The following is a 12848-nucleotide window of genomic DNA, read 5'->3' as shown; positions in this document are numbered from 1 at the left end:
AGTGTATCAAATGTAGACTTATTGTTTACCATGCTTTGTATAAAGCCTAGTATCAAGTTGTTTAATATCATTTACATTAAAGTAGACAATGCATCTGAACTTTTATGGTGTCATTTGCAGCTTTTTTGTCCAAAGCTGCTTGTGAAGTACTGTCTGGTAAATTTAATTTATTTTATTTGATGACTAAGACGGTTCAGAAGAACTGATTGTAATTTTCAATTGGATGGTGTATTTTTCCTGTATGACATGTTGATTTTTTTTAACACAATCGATCTATTTTATGAGGCTGCACTGGCAGAATAAAGTGGGTTGGTGTTGAAAAGCTAAGTCCATGACCACACAGGCCCAAGTCCCAACATGCCCAAAATTCCAACTGGAAAATTTCAGAGCAAATATTAGGCTTTGGTGTACCTGCAGCTCAATTCTATTTATCTGCAAAATTGGAAAATTAGACCTATCTCATTGTCTCTTGTAAAAAAAATACAAACACTTTTCATGAAGACAGTACCCTTTAAAAACAGACATATATGTATATTGCTATGCTGTATCCTTTCCAAAATGGGAAATTAGAATATGAATTGTACCTTTGAAACCATATTATACCCAGTGATGGCATTAAGAATGCCTAACTGGCCTGATGCAGACAAAGGAACTCCTCAATTACATTGACAATATGCCTCTTTTCTCTAGGGACTTGGTACAACTGAGTAGCTTGCTAGGCCATTTCAGAGTTAACAGTCAGCCCTGCTGCTGTGGGTCTGGAGTCACATGTGGGCCAGACCAGGTAAAGCAGAAGATTTTCCTTCCCCAGTGGACATTGGTGAACCAGATGGGCTTTTAGGACAATCCGAGAGTTTGTGGTCACCTGTTTAACTTCAATTACAGCTCCTCTGATAAGGTAGCACGCTAGCCTATGACATGAGTCTCTAGGCTCAGATTGACAAGTGACAGGCAACATTTGCACCACAAAATGCTAGGTCATGATCAGTCTGAACAAGAAAAAGGCCAGCCATCTCACCCAGTCTTCAACACTACCATCATCACTGAGACCCCCACTATCAGCACCTTGAGGAACTATTGATTAGAAATTTACCTAGATTTTTTTATTTGAACACCATGATTATGAGAAGAGCTGCATGCTCTGTGATCAGTGGCTCTCATCCTAATTCCTGAAAACCTCTCTACAACGCTCAAGTCAGGAGTGTGATTGAATACACACCACTTGCCTGGATTGGTGCAGCCGCAACAGTCAAGAAATTTGATACCATCCAAGACAGATCAGCACCTCTATCATTGGACTCAGTATTCGGTCCCTCCATCTTCAATATACTGTATGGCAGTACATATGATCTACAAGAAGTATAACAGCAAGATCCCCAAGATTACCTTGACAACTTCTCCTTACCTAGCAATCACCACCACCAAGAATGTCAAAATAAGCATTATCATGAGAACACCACCATCATTGGTACAGCATCATCACCAAGTTGACCTTCCAGACACATGTCAACCTCACCTGGATATCTATCACCGTAATGTAATCATCACTGCATAAATAACTTGGATTAATGCACCCAGCATCATCAGAGAATCACAGAATGATACAGCACAGAAGAATGCTGTTTGGTTCATCCTGCCTGTACTAGCTATTTGAAAGGACCAGTCCATTAGTCTCACACGCCTGCCCTTTCCACAAAGCCCTGCAGAATTTTCCCCTTCAAGTGTTTATCTAAATTCCTTTTAAAAAATATCATTAAATCTTCTTCCCCTAGCCTTTCAGGCAGTGTAACAACAACTTATATCTATATAGCGCCTTTAAGATAATTAACATTCCAATGTGCTTTACACGAGCATTAAGTATAAAACATGATATGACATTGAGCCACATATCAGGTCAGATGGCCAAAAGCTTGGTCAAAGAGGTAAGCTTTAAGTCATGTCTTAAAGGAGAAAAGTGAGGTAGAGAGGCAGAATGGGAGAGAATTCCAGAGATTAGGGCCTGGGCAATGGAAGGTCTGGCCGCTAATGGTGGAGCAAATAAAATCTGAGCTGCTCAAGTGATCTGAATTAGAGGAGTGCAGATATTTCAGACGATCGTGGGGCAGGAGGTGACAGAGATAGGAAGGGGCAAGACCATGGAAGGATTTGAAAACAATGGCGAGATTTTAAAAGCTTGACCTGCTGCTAATGTAGGTCAGTGAGGACATGGGATGATAGTGAAACAGGATTTGTGCAAGTGACGATACAGGCAGCAGAGTTTTGGATGACCTCATGTTCACAGAGCGTAGATGGAGACCAGCCAGAATGTTTTGGAATAGTCAAGTCTAGAGGTAATGAAGACATGAATGAGGGTATCAGCAGCAGATGAGCTGAGACAGGGGTGAAGTCAGGTGACCTTACAGATGTGGAAATAGTCAGTCTTAGTGATGACAGAAATATGTGGTCAGAAGTTCACCTCAGGGTCAAATATGACACCAGGATTGCAAACAGTCTGGTTCAGTCTCAGACTGTCACCAGGGAGATGCATGGAGTCAGTAGCTACGGAACAGATTTTGGAATGGTTTCAGTCTTACCAATATTTAATTGGTGGAAATTCCTGCTCATCCAGTACTGGATGTCAGATAAGCAGCCTGATAATTTAGCAACATTGGGGGAGTCAAGAGAGGTGGTGGTGAGCTAGAGCTGGGTGTTGTTAGCATACACGTGAAAACTAACGGTGTGCTTTTGGATGTTGCCACTGAGAGACAACATGTAGATGAGAAATAGAATATTCAAGGATAGATCCTTGGTGTGGGGGGAGGGGGTGTGTGGGGGCAGTTGAGCACTAGGGGTAATGGTGTGAGAGCAGGAGGTGAAGACATTGCAAGTGGTATTCTGGTTATGATTAAATAGGTAAGAATGGAACTAGATGAGAGCAATTCCACACAGTTGGACACCAGTGGAGAAGTTTTGGAAGTGGATGGTTTTGTCAACTGTGTCAAAAGATGCTGACAGGTCGAGAAATGCAAAGAGGGAGCGTTTATATTTGTTATAAGAGGTCATCTGTGCATTCAAGATCACGCAACTTTCTGCCTTCTAGTTCTTCCTCCAATAACGTCTTATTATCCAGCCTTGTGTCCTAGAATCAGTTTCTACTTATTTACTTCATCAAATCTCCTCTTAACCTTAATACAAAAGCAAAATACTGCGGATGCTGGAAATCTGAAATAAAAACAGAAAATGCTGGAAATAGTCATTGGGCAGACAACATCTGTGGAGACAGAGAGAGAAAAACAGAGGGTGGGACTTAGTTGAGATGATGGAGTCCCACACATCCATTGGAGAACTGGTGGGGACTCAACATTGCCTTCCTACAGGAGGCCCAGCTAGTTCAGTCCAAACTGGCACTTACCTGGACAGTGACTGGCCTCTCACAGTTCAAAGCCATGTTAGGGAAGAAATTCCACCACTGGGAGTTGTTGGCCAATCAGATGCCAGCAGCTCTCCAGAACCAGCAGTGCCACCAGAAGAGATGACCGTTGGTGCTAATGCAGTAAGGCCTTCACTAGGATCATTGTTGGATCCCTGGTGAGAGGTAAGTGGGGTGGAGTGAGGGTCTAAACAAGGGCAGGGGGGTGGCTTTCAGTGCTCCCACACTCCCCTTCTTGATACTGGGACCCTCGATTGGGCACTGAGTGCCGATGAACAATGAACACCCCTGCTAGGCTGCTGGCAAACCAAACAGAATTTGCCAGGGTGCCCCCTGTGGGCATGGGAGACATGTATGAGGCCATTAAAATCCTTGAGCTATTGTTAAATCCTGCTGGGCTCCCGGTGGCTAATTGGTCTCAAGTGACTTTTTAATGAGCCTAATTGAAATCCCACTGCCAGCGGGCATGTTTCACACCATGGGCACTACCCAGTCCTCACAAAATACAGAACACTTTTCCCACTACCTGGGGTCAGAAACAGAGCCTCCCATCCAATCCTCCTGACCTGCCCACCACCTTGTCCACTCCAGCAGGCTCCATTAAATTCCGCCCTGTTTCACCAGACTGTCTTTTTCTCTCTGAAGTTTCTTACTATCCTCCTTCACTGTTGACTAGATTGCTGAGTTTAAGTCATCTGCCAACTTGGAAATTATGCCCTGTATGTTCAAGCACAGATTGTTAATATATATCAAAAAGAGCAGTTGTCCTAATGTCAATCCTGGGGGGAAACCACTGTATGCTTCTGTTCAGTCTAAAAAACATTCACTATGATTCTGGGACACAAGGCTGGATAATAAGACGTTATTGGAGGAAGAACTAGAAGGCAGAAAGTTGCGTGATCTTGAATGCACAGATGACATCTTATAACAAATGTAAATGCTCCCTCTTTGCATTTCTCGACCTGTCAGCATCTTTTGACACAGTTGACAAAACCATCCACCTCCAAAACTTCTCCACTGGTGTCCAACTGTGTGGAATTGCTCTCACCTAGTTCCATTCTTATCTATTTAATCATAACCAGAATGCCACTTGCAATGTCTTCACCTCCTACCCCTTTGCCAACTTCATGCCCATGTTGTCACTCCTGCTTTAATCCTGTGGGCTTTAATTTTGCTAACAAGTCTATTAAGTGACTTTATCAAACACTGTTTATATGTCCACATACACAACACCAAATGAAATACCTCATGAAACCTCTCCATTTGGGAGCACGTCCCAATGAAAGGATGCAAGGAGAGAGCCCACCACCAGCTTCTGAGGGAAACAGTGTCAACCATGGGTGAGTGTAGCACTCTCACTTCTGAAGGTTGTGGGTTCAAGTCCAACTTGAAAGACTTGAGCACAAAAGTTAGGCTGGCACTTTAGTACTGTAGGTGTGCTACACTGTCTTTCAAATGTGAAGTTAAACTGAGGCCCCTCCGCCCTCTCAGGTAGATGTAAAAGATCCCATGGTACTATTTGGAAGAAGGCAAGGGAAGTTCTCCTATTGAAGTCCTGGCCTTTATTTATTCATTAATGAAGGCCGCTAGAAACAAATTACCTGGCCATTATCACTTTGCTGTTTTGTTTGAGCTTACTGTGCACAAATTGGCTGCCACATTCCTTACATTGCTGCAGTGACTACACTTCAGAAATATTTCATTGGCTGCAAAGTGCTTTGAGATGTCTTGGAATCATGAAAGGTGCTATATAAATGCAAGTCTTTCCATAGATCTAACTAGGAGTAGTCAATTCCTGCAGTCTTGCCAGATTAGTCCATATCCCGAAAGCAAAATTGGATGATGAAGCTCTATAAGTCTCCTTCATGTTCACCAGGTGGAGATCTTTATTTATCCAAAATCATGGTGTGCTTTTGTGTTGTGTTGAACCAAAATGTGCTGAAACAATTAGCCTGTAGGAGTAAACTATTGAGATGTCACATTTTGAAATAATTTTTTTCCCTTTGAGTTAATTTAATGTTTCATTTACATCAGGTATAGTTAGTTTCTTTGCAAGACAGCTCTTCTCTGCAATTGATTTTCAAGAAATATTAGAACAAACGAGAAACATCTGCAGCTAATTGGAACAGGAGGAGACCATTCAGCCCCTCAAACCTGTTCTACCATTCAATAAGATCTTGGCTGATCTGCGATCTAACTTCATATGTCCATCTTTGCCCTCTACCCTTTAATACCTTTGGCTAACAAAAATCTATCAGCCTCCATTTTAATTAACAACTGACCTAGCATCAATTGTCATTTGCAGAAGACAGTTGTAAATTTCCACCACTCTTTGGATAAGGAAATGTTTCCTAATTTCACTCCTGAAGTGTCTGGCTCTAATATTTTGACTATGCCCTGGTCTTAGACTCCCCAATTTGTAGAAACAACATCTTGAATACTTTGATCAAACTACCCTTTAACCTTCTAAGTCCCTTCTAAATACAATCCTAATTTGTGTAATCTCTTTGCAACTTAATCCTCATAGTCCAGGCATCACTGTAGTAAATCGACAATGTGCTTCCTCCAAGGCCAATGTATCCTTCCTAAGGTGTAGAGTCCATAATTGTTTACAACATTTCAGGTATCCCGTTGATATTACTACTGCGTCCATTTCAAGTTTGTTTTATTAGTACTTTTATTATGCAAAAAGATAACTCAGTTTTAAAACCCCTGACAGCTTTATTTGTGTCATAGCAATGGAGCCAAGCAAATCAGTTTTTTAACAATCCGCTTGTACACCCAGAATAAATTCATTGCTAGCTAGGTGGTGGTATTGCCGCTGACTGGGATTCCAGAGACCCAGGGTAATGTTCTGGGAAGTGGGGATCAAATCCCATCACAGCAGATGGTAACATTTGAATTCAGTAAAAATTTGGAATGAAAAGTCTGATGATGACCACAAAACTATTGCTGATTGTCGTTAAAAACCCATCTGATTCCCTAAAGTCCTTTAGGGAAAGAAATCTGCTGGTCTGACCTACATGCGACCCCAAACCCTCTGAAATGGCCTAGCAAGCCAGGGATGGGCAATAAATGCTGGCCTAGCCAATGGTATCCACGTCCGGGGTTACGGGGAGAAGGCAGGAGAATGGGGTTGAGAAACTTATCAGCCGTGATTGAAAGGCGGAGCAGACTCGATGGGCCAAATGGCCTAATTTCTGCTCCTATGTCTTATGGTCTTATGGTCTTATCACATGAACAGATAAAAAAAACCCTGCGCTGCTTGCTTAAAGTAATTTAATAAGAAATTGAAAAAAAAATCACTTCATTTGGATTCACTTGCTTGTCTCTTTTCTCCTCAATGTTCATTTTAAATTTTCTTTGATATTGTCCCCTCAACTTTTGAAGTTAAATAGCTTTCACTCGTCTTCATTCTTTGATCCTCTCCCGCTGTCCTGCTCTTATTTTGGATGCAGGAAGAGATGAAGTGTTTTGTTACAATTGACTAAAAAACAGCATGCTGCCTCTTAAATGCCCAGATTCTGAAGGCTGACAACTTTGTAGCATCTTTATAATCATTGACATTACAGGACTTTCACCTCAATTGACAGAGCTGCTACTAAAGATGCCCATGGCTTGATAACAACCAGATAAGTAAACTGGCTTTCTGCCTCACTCTAAATAAAGCTCTCTATTCTTGTTGGCTCCTTTCCCTTTTATCAACAGCCAATAGAGTTCAATAATCCCTGCAATTGTATCACAAACCATGAAACATTGATGCAAGTACATTAAATAATCTTGAAAACTGCAATGTGTGCAGTTAGAAGCTGATTAAAAGCAACCCCTCTTTCGTGTCTTGTTCCGTACAACTAATGTGAGCCCCAGGGTTGCTCACATAACCATCGATGTAACTTTGACAGTGAGGACACAGAACACCAGCTCTGCTTGAATTGGTGCTACGAACAGGCAGGTAATGAATAGTTGAGTTCCTTGGCATTATTTTTGAAAGTCAGTTTTTTTTCTGTATGTCATGCCTTGATAAACGTGTATTTAAAAACAATCTCAAATAATTGACACTTCTATCGCAGAAGGTCAGCGCAATTAATCGACTATAATTGAACGTGCTATTAATGTCATGCCTGTTGCGATTTGCAGTAAAACAGGGCACAAAAGAGCAAATGTGAATTAAAATGGAAGGGCCTTATAAGAATTGTAAAAGAGGATTTTTTTCTAGCTAATGTTTATGTAGCTGCAGTAATCTCGTTCTAATCTAAAAACCACTTCCAACATTTCTGCAACAATGACTGGTCGAACCTGTTTTACGAATAAGGGTCATAATTTGCAGTCAACTTAACAATTGACATTAGTAGCTCTCATGCACAAGTGTCGGAACTTCAAGGGAGGAAATCCAAATATCAATTTGTGATGATAGGTTTTACTTCTGCTGCAGTAACTGAAGAGGCACAAGGCAAAAGCGCTCATTATCAATCTGCAACTTTTGCCTCCCTTCCTATTTCCTCGTCTCCCACCGCTTCTCACTGGAACCTTTGAGTGAGCTTCCAGGAGTTCCTCCTTTGTGACAGCTGCAAGGCCAGAGGTTAAGGTTCCCACCACCTATTGCAGTTGCCTATCACGGCATTTGGGCAATTTTCTCCTGGAAAGAGGTGGACAGCGTGGAGAACCTCGGATTGCCTTTGCAGCTCTCATGTCAGCTTCCGTTTGTAATGGAGGTGATAACAGGAGCGAGAAATGAACAAATCGATATCACAGCTTAAAAGAATTACGTTCGCTGTCTGAACAATGAGTGTTCATGTGCTATATGAGGTATTTAGGAATATATAACTGTAGATGCATTGAGTGAACCGGCCAGTTATGGCCAGTCGGCATGAAGGCCGCACTGAAAGGTTCAGTGCTGCCAGGGCGGGCGATTACATCAACACAGGCACGGGCAAGGACTGAGGGAAACCTCCCTGAAGACAGAGAGCTGCCTCAGGGAGCTGCAGACCCGAAAATGTTTCCATGAAGTTTTAAAAAGCAGAAAAAAAAATGCCTGAGCATCACAGTCGGGCACCAAAAAATATAGATGCTGGCCACAGATTTTTATTTTTGTTTTATTTCATTAAGGAAACCTCACCCAGCCCTTGGATGGGGTTTCATGAAAACTGTAAAGACCACCTGGCTGATCCGTCCACCGTAATGTTGGACAGGCGATGAAAAATAGCAGACAATTGAGCCGTTAATGGGCTTAATTGCCCACTTAACTGTCGGCGGGTAAAAGCAAAAAACTGCGAATGCTGGAAATCCAAAACAAAGACAAAAATAAAAATACCTGGAAAAACTCAGCAGGCCTGACAGTATCTGCGGAGAGGAATACAGTTAACATTTCGAGTCCGTATGATAGTTCTGTTGAAGAGTCATTCGGACTCGAAACATTAACTGTTTTCCTCTCCGCAGATGCTGTCAGACCTGCTGAGTTTTTCCAGGTATTTTTATTCTTGTTTTTGTTCACTGTCGGCGGGTGTGCTTCTGACTTTTGTGTGCACCAGCTGAGCGAAATATCAGGCGAGTGCACAGTGACATCGGGACACTCGCCCGATGTCATCTTGTGTGATTTCACGCCCGATTGGACTGGGTGCGCGCCCACCCACTCAGCATAAAATTCAGCATGTATGGTGATGCATCTACAATTATTCTCATTAGATTAACTGTCATCTTACACTCTGGTGCTAGGTCCACAGTAAAGGTTCTGGATAATAGGGCAAATAGGAAACCTACCAACAAGGTTTGGATGAATAGAGAAAAAGATAAATTCCTGTGAATATACAGCAAGTGCAATATCCTCACGAGGTGCCTTTAAATCCATTTTCGCATATGAATAGTCATTTAGTAACCCTAAATGCACCTTTTCCACTGGTGTTCCATTTGTTAGGTTAGGCACAGGTAGCAAAGGAAGGAAATTGAACCTCAGGCAAAATGCTGATGACAGAGCTTCTGCAGTACCACCTGTACACGGATCAGTGTTTTGCTGAAGCTCATTGCCAACTTCTAACAGTGCCTCGCGGTTTCAGAATGAGGGGTGTAGCTAACACATCACTAAAATAAAAGCAAAATACTGTGGGTGCTGGGGATCTGGAGCAGAATTTTCCCATTGGCGTGCCCCGCACACACGCACAGTGACATGGGGCGAGCGACCCAATGTCATCGCGTGCCATCGCGATATTTCATTGGGCGGGCGCACGATGCTCTTCGATGCACGCCTGCCATTAATTAATGGGCCACTTAAGGCCCTTGACGCTCGACTCAACCACGATTCTTCAGCGCCCGTGAGATCTTCGGGTCAGCGCACGGGCGCAACGGGCAGGCGGGCAGGAGACATTTATATAAACCTCATCCATGGGCGGGATAAGAGGGCTCACTGGGGTCGCGAGTGTGCTCTGTCAAATATTGATTTTTCAAAGTTATTGAAACTTGCCTGTGTGATCTGCAGTACTTCGAAACGCATACCAGCTGCGTGGTCTGGTCTCTTAAACTTCAGGTCAGCGCTCTGCAGTAAGGAACCTTTTTGGGGCCTGCAGATTTCAGGAAGCCTTCTTTTAGCCTGGAAATGGGAGCTGAGCTGCCCACTGGAGGCACCTCCTCTGAGGAGGAAGGGAGGGCTGGAAGTGGGAGGAGGCCAGGAGTGTACATTCAGCCTCCAGGGGAGCCATCTTTGGGAGGACAGGCACAGACACAAGGGGCACAGGGCCAGGAGGTTGACCAAGGCAGAAGGGGCCACAGAAGGCGCCACTATCCTGCTGCCAGGGTATACAGGCGGCAAAGCAGCTTCCTCAATATGTCTGAGGTGCAGTGCCGAAGGAGGCTCCGACTGTCAAGGGAGACAGCCAACTATATCTGTCAGATGATTGGCCCTGAGATTTTCAGGTGTGGGTGGACACCCCATGCCAGTGGCTCTGAAGGTCACAGCTGCCTGCAACTTCTATGCCTCTGGCTCCTTCCAGGATTCGGTAAGTGACCTTTGCAGTTTCTCCCAATCAGCTGTCCACACTTGTGTCAAGCAGGTTACAGATGCTCTGTTCAGACGGGCACTGACCTTCATCCATTAACATTGGGACCAGGCAAGCCAGACACAGTGAGCCAGAGGCTTTGCGACTATTGCTGGCTTCTCCCGTGTCCAGGTTGCTATAGACTGTACACATGTGGCCATCAAGGCGCCAGCAGGTGAGCCGGTGCCTTCATCAACAGGAAGGGCTTCCACTCCGTGAATGTGCAGATAGTGTGTGATCACAGGATGCTGATTCTACAAGTTTGTGCAAGGTGCCCAGGCAGCTCCCAGGACGCCTACATCTTCAGACACTCCCAGGTGCCGGCGCTCCTCTGCTCTGGCTCGACTGGATGGATGGCTGCTGGGTGACAAGGGCTATCCCCTCAGAAGGTGGCTCATGATGCTTCTCCACCATCCAAGAACAGAAGCTGAACAGCCGTACAATAGGAGCCAAACCTCCACCAGGGCTGTGGTGAAGAGAACAATTGGTCTTCTCAAGATGGACTTCCGATGCCTGGACCACTCAGGAGGGGCACACTCCAGTACCCCCCAGATCGTGTGTTAGTGATAGTGGTAGCATGCTGCGCTCTCCACAATCTTGCACTGGAAAGGGGGGATATTGTGGACGATGAAGACGTCAACACAGTGGCTGCAGCTGCACACGGTGAGTCCAGCAGTGATTCCGAGGATGAGCACACACAGGGAAATGCCAAGGGGGTAGACACTGACCCGGGCACACTGCAGGGAGGCAGGGATACCCGGGAGGTTTTAATCCAATGAACCTTCAGCTAGCACACCATAGATGGATCACCAGGACAAGTGTGCACTGCAGGCTCCATACTCGACACCTAAGTGCAAAATCTGCCAGGTTAGGAACAGTAACTAAGGGCCTTGTTAATAAAGCTGAATGTCCCAAAAGCACTCATAACATTGTTGGAAACCATACACATGCAGAAGAAAAGAGATACCCTCAGCGATGGTCACATGTCTGAATTTAATATCACAGGCAAAGGAACTTAAGCAAAAAAAAAAAATTCCAATTCCAAGCAAATCATAAGGACTTCATCTCGGGCCAAAAGTACCAGTGATAAACCCATGGTGTGCCTAAGGTGCCTTAAGTTTACATTTCTGGGTGCTACGTCTTGGTGCTGACCCCTCGCTGGGACTGGCATCTGAGACAGCCTGCTCACTCTGCTGTCCTGTTGGCCTCCATGACCTTGGCGGTCGTCCTCTGACCCATGGAGCCTGTGCTGGCCCCGCCTGGGAGGGAGCTGCCAGTTCCACAACTGGCATCTCCCCAGTCATCGCAGCCTCACCGGATGCGACGGTCACTGGCAGAGGGGCGGAGGGGCCTCTGCTGCTCCTCCTCCTAGCCGTTCTCCACTGATGCTGAAAGGAAGAACAAGGACATTGGATCAGTTAATGTGGAGACAATGACAAAGTACATCCCTGCCACCGCACCCCCCCCGGATCATTATGCGCTCATCCTTCCATAAGCAATGGTCAATCCATGTTGCAAAATTTAATCACTTAACATTCAGCACTGCCATGGCTGTTGGGAGGACAATGCTGCCCTTACTGCTGGGCACATACCTGGCCGTGGCACCTCAGCCTCACCGCGGCACATGGCACCTCTCCAAATCCAGGGCCTCCTGCTCAAACCGGCTGAGAATGGCTAACTGTGCCTGGCTGCTGCCAGTCCTCAACCCCTCTGCTGCATTGTGAGCATTCTTCTCCTGAAAATGAGAGAAGAGCATTGAATTGTGCAAATTGTACATGGACTCTGTTCACGCACGGCCCACCCCAACCAGAGTGGGACATATCAGGGCTCCTGCCGAACACTCACAAAGATTCTAGGCCTGTTCCTCACCTCCCACCACCCCCTTGGCCACATGCTACCTACATCACATTAGGCACCACACAGTATATCCTTCCATAGCAAGGAGGCGCAAGCATGTGGAGTGCAGAGAGCAGATCAATCGGTGCCACGCCACCTTGAAGCTCCCCTCTCAGCATGTCATCCCCCTGACTTGGATGTGTCCTGCAGTTCAAGCACCTAGCTGCCTAGGTGCAGCTCCTCCAGGTTGCCCCCAAACCAGTCATGTGGATCTCAGTGAACCACATGCTGTGGGTGCACCACCCTTTCAGGCTGACCTCGGCATGGGCAATATCTGCTGGCCCATCCGGCAAAGGACACATGCCGTCAATGATTCAATGCAGTCACAACACTCAGACTTTACTAGGGAGGGGGGCAGCAGAGAGAAAGTTGCTGGGTTAAGTGACCAACGCCAACATTGTCCTCATCCTTCCAGAGCGCAACAAGTCATTGAAGCGCTTGCGACACTGGATCCATGTGCGCTGCACGACCTCCGCTACCTCCTCCCATCCTGGGGGACCCACACCTCCCACCGTGCT

The sequence above is a fragment of the Carcharodon carcharias genome, chromosome 20 (genome assembly GCF_017639515.1).
Source record: "Carcharodon carcharias isolate sCarCar2 chromosome 20, sCarCar2.pri, whole genome shotgun sequence".
NCBI classification, from domain to species: domain Eukaryota; kingdom Metazoa; phylum Chordata; class Chondrichthyes; order Lamniformes; family Lamnidae; genus Carcharodon; species Carcharodon carcharias.
Note: the sequence above shows the minus strand (reverse complement) of the source record.